The sequence below is a fragment of the Eulemur rufifrons genome, chromosome 17 (genome assembly GCF_041146395.1).
Source record: "Eulemur rufifrons isolate Redbay chromosome 17, OSU_ERuf_1, whole genome shotgun sequence".
Classification (NCBI taxonomy): Eukaryota; Metazoa; Chordata; class Mammalia; order Primates; family Lemuridae; genus Eulemur; species Eulemur rufifrons.
The window spans coordinates 11,229,558-11,234,297 of NC_090999.1; the positions used below are offsets into that span (position 1 = coordinate 11,229,558).

Here is a 4,740-nt window from a genome sequence, read left to right on the forward strand (position 1 = left end):
AAGTTTTACATGGTATAGAAACCTTCAGAATAAAGACCTAAAGAAACATGGAAAACTGTATTTTATGCTTAGGTTTTATGAAGAGGTGGATAGTCATGGAGAAGTATGATTGGACAAAAGCATGTGATCTAATGGTGATGTACTAGGGAAACTGAGTGAGCCCTATTTGTTCAGAGTCTTCTCTGTGGGTACAGGGAGGGCATCTCTCACATGAGGGTCTTATGACCTTGTTTAGAGGAAGGTCAGAGAATTCTTCTATGGCCTGCTTCAGGGGAGACAGGTGGGAGACCTTCCTGCTTCACTGTTTTCTCAAATGCTGAGGTGCCATATTCGGGGGTAAGGTGTCCTGAACTCCATCAGTCTCTATTGCCACCTGTATATCGTTAGCCAGGACTGGGACATGGGACCCTGTGTTAGATACCAATATCCAAGGGGTGGTGCCAGTGGTGTATTGAAACCCCTCCAAACCAGAATTTTTACAGTCTTAAAGGACTTGGTTGGAGGAGCCAACAAAGAAGACCATGCAACAGAGATGGTATGTGACCTACAAGGCCTTAAATATTTGCTATCTGGCCCTTTACAGAAAAGATTTGCTGGCCCCTGCTTTGAACAGTCCTGCAAGGTGTATATTAATGTCTCCAAGTTACAATGGAGGAATCTGAGACTCAGGAAAATGAATATGCCTAAGAAAGAAAAAAAAAATTCCATTTCTGAGCCAATCTAGCAAAAGGAGATTTATCAAGACCCAAGAGAACTGGGTGGTAGGACAAGAGCCAGAAGCAAAGGGGAAGGAAGGTACAGGGGACTTTGGAGGGACACTTGGCTCCTACCTACATTTTCACCTCGCTGCCCCTGAAGAGCAAGAAAAGTTAGGATGGGCACGGGTGGCAGGGGTTCTGTGTCTGACCTTTTATAGCATGAATTATCACAGCCATACTCTTTCTAAATTGTTTTTGGATGGTACTGGCAGAGAGAAAATAATAGGAGTAGAGGGTCATTGAGTTGAAAAAGTGGCCATTTCCTAGGCACTTATCTGCGTGCTGGCTGGGAAAAAAAAATCCTCCTATAAAAGTTCTATTCACTTTCATGTTTCAGAGAATAATTTATCTATAAATCATGATTGAACATGATAACACAGGCCTAAAACTCATCCAAACTCTGTGGTGCTTAAATGGGAGCAACTTTGGCAACTTCCATGCCCCCACACCCAGGGGACATTTGGCCACGTCTGGAGACATTGTTGGTTGTCACAATTGGTGGGACGGTACTTCTGACATGAAGATGGATAGAAGCCAGGGATGCTGGCAAACATCCTACAATGCAAGAAAACAGCCCACCATAACCAAGACTTGTCCAGCCCAAAATGTCAACAGTGCTAAATATTAATAACAGCAAAACTCTCTCCAATATATAGGTGTAGGAGAAATAGTTAAAATTCTAAAAACACCACTGCAAGGGAAATGTTAAAGGACTTGGTCAAGGGGAGGAACCGACAAAGATGACTATGTTGAAACAAAAAAAGAAGAGTATTCTGAAAAAAAAGTTTCAGAAGAAAAAAATAATAATTTAAATATTAGAGTTGTGTTTTTTTTTTTTAACTTGAAAGAAATAGAAACAATTAGGAACGAAGGATAGTGCCCAAAACTAATTGGACAAGCTATGCATAATATAAGAGCATATGCTTAAAGTACAAAGCTAACCAATTTAAAATAGATTAAAAGCAATGCATATGCAGGAGGTAAGCCATCACAGACTGGTGAGAGTCACTTTCTTTCAGCTTATTTTTCATTTGCTTCCATGCTCTGTGAATAGATTTCCCACTGATTTCAAAGGATATTTTGGTTTTGAAACTAGCTTTATGGAAGCCAAAAATTAGACTTTAAAAATTATAAACCCCCAGCAATTTAGATTTTAAAACTCCTAGAATATAGGAACATGCATATATAATCTACGCTGAGATCCATGTATTAAACAACAACAAAAATTTTGATGATAGTGATGGGAATAATGACAGTGTTTCTTAGGAGAGGCGACAGTGATAAAAAAAAAAATTGACTGATGCAGGAAAGTATGATCCTAATCAAGAAGGTTTAAAACCAAAAACACATGCAGAAGAAATTCCCTGTATTCAAAGAGCCCATGGATAGTAACTCTTGACAAAGATTCTTTGCTTGACCAAACTTTAGTCAAACCTTCTCCTAGGCCCATCTGTGCACTTTCTTGTAAATACAAGTTTGGCAAAACTAAAGTCAGTTTAGCGATAACTGCTCCCCCCTCCCCCACTCTCCATATCTGTTCATCCTCAATATCTGATATCTGATTGGGCTCCTCATCCTCCAGCCTTTCCCAGGGGACTGATGTCTGGTCACCCTGGCCTGTCTTCAGCAAGATTCCTGTTAAGTCAGGTTAGCCAGAATCCCCCTCACCCCTGATTTTTTCTCTTAGTAATTGTCCATCCCCTCCCCTACTCAAATTCCCAATTGCCCAGTCTGTATTTAGAGTTGAGCACAGGCCCTCTCCCCCACTGCAAAATCCCACTGTAGCAGTCCCTATACCTACCACGGTGGCCCTGAATAAAGTCTTCCTTACTTGCTTTAACAAGTATCACTGAATAGCTTTTTCTTTAACACTCTTAAATAGATAAAAAGAAAATCTTTAATGTGACATTGTGCTTTTTCAGATTTCACCATTTATACATGTGATTCATTGAAATTTTTAAAACTGTAGAAAACAAAACAGAAAAAAACTCCTAATTCTACCACTTGGGAAAAACAAATAATGTGCATTTGTAGCAAAGTACCTTTTCTCTCCCCTCCAGAAACCCTTTCCTAGGAAAGATTTTGGTGAGAAGAAGAAAAGAGCCACAGGGGCTCCTTCGGAATAGTAATGCACCACAGGTAGGGTCAGAGAACAGTCTGTGCTCCCAGGGGCCAGTTAAATTTTGCAAATGTTGTCTTTTTGTTTTGTAAATGCTTCTCTGTGAAGGACCAGAAGAATTGGAAGTCCTCCCCCAGGCCGCTTCATCCTCATCTGAACTGGAAGGAACCAAGTGCCAATCTATAAACTCGAGCAAAGAGGAGGAAACTTTAGAATGGGTTTTGGTCAAGGTACAGCAGTGAGCGCCAGAGAGGAGAGACTGGCCAATGCCCATAGGAGGAACTATGGGACCAAGAACACCCTTAATGTAAGAAAGAAATCTTTTCAACAAGCTGGTCTTTAGGAATGCCTCCTAATCCACCAAAGAGCTTTCCTTTAATTAACCAAGTCTTCTAGTCCTTCCAAACATTGTGACTTAACTAAGGCAATCCTACTCCACAGATAATATATTTTGATCATGTTCACATCTTTCCAAAATATACTTTTTAACGGGGACATGGTGCTACATTACATGGTTATACCATTTATCTCTTTGCTTCTAGGAAATTGATGTTATTCTGTTCTTTCTGGTTTTGTTTTTTATTGGGAGGAGGGGAGGACCAGGGCTATTATCAATAATGTTTGTATAAGCATCAATAAGCAAATTCTTCTTTGCATTTTTTATTATTTCCTAAAGAAAAAAAAATCGCTAAAGTAGTATTGATGGGCCAAGAAGTAGTGAAGTGTTTTATTTTTCCCAAGAAGAAGCCATAACTGTATTAACAATAGAAACTGTCAGATTTTTAAACAAGCTGCAGTTACTCTTTTGAAACAGCAAAATGAATAAACAAATAAAGAAAAGAGGCCTCATTCGCATTCTCAAATGGTTACATTTTTAATTCCATAGTAGCATTTACAATTATCATTCTTGTTGTTCTTCAGAGCTCTGGCTATCTTTGTTCCTGTCCCTTTTGCCTGTGACATGACCAAGTCTATGTCTTTAACTTCCACATTCGTTTCATGGAACCCCACCTCTTCACTCTCCTCTCGTACAATTGGAGTCTGTATTTTTCTTGAGCATTCTAGATGGCTTCACCTGGACCTTTGAGTTTCCCAGCAGCTGGTAGCTGTGGTTGCTGAGACAGGCCCTTGATCTTGGCTTCCCCCAAAATTACAACGGTATATGAAGCTGCGCTTTTGTAGACATCTGGCCTTGGGATGACAAAGAGGATATTCTTAGGTTTCCTGGTTGTGATTGTAGCAACCTCTATAAGCTGTCAAAGACCAAGTTTGGACATGGCCTCCCCTGCCTTCTGCTCACTCAGAATTGCTTCACTCTACTGGCTGGTTCTTCATCTGTTCCAGTTGCTGCTGCCAGCCCTGCTTGCTGTGTGGCTGCCTGTGTGGAATCTGGTTCCTCCAGTTCTGGTACTGATTCATCAATGTCAGATCCTGTTCCGCACCCTGTCTCAGCCCTGGCTGTGGCAACTCCTGCTCTGTGGCAGGGGCAGTTTCTGTAGCTTCTAAGAGCATTTTGTGAGGGGAACACAGGATCAAGATGGCAGAAGGAAGAGCATGAAAGCTTTTGATACCAGTGTCTGAGGGCATTCTAAAAGATGATCTGAATTTACATCAAATGTCTCTTTCCAAAATACCTTGGATATCATTTTTTTGAGACAGGTTCTTGCTCTGTCACCAAGGCTAGAGTACAGCGGCATCATTATAGCTCACTGAAACCTCAAACTCCTGGGCTTGAGTGATCCTCCTACCTCAGCCTCCCAAGTAGCTGGGACTACAAATGAACACCACCACATCTAGCTAATTAAAAAAAAAAAAAAAAATTTTAGAGACAAGGTCTCATTATGTTGCCCAGGCTGGTCTCAA

The 4,740-nt window shown here is 40.8% G+C and overlaps 1 pseudogene; it reads right to left on the reverse strand.

Annotated features, from left to right (window-relative positions):
* Positions 1-3,743: 3,743 nt before the first annotated feature.
* Positions 3,744-4,389, reverse strand: LOC138398236 (nascent polypeptide-associated complex subunit alpha-like; annotated as a pseudogene).
* Between the last annotated feature and the right edge of the window lie 351 nt (positions 4,390-4,740).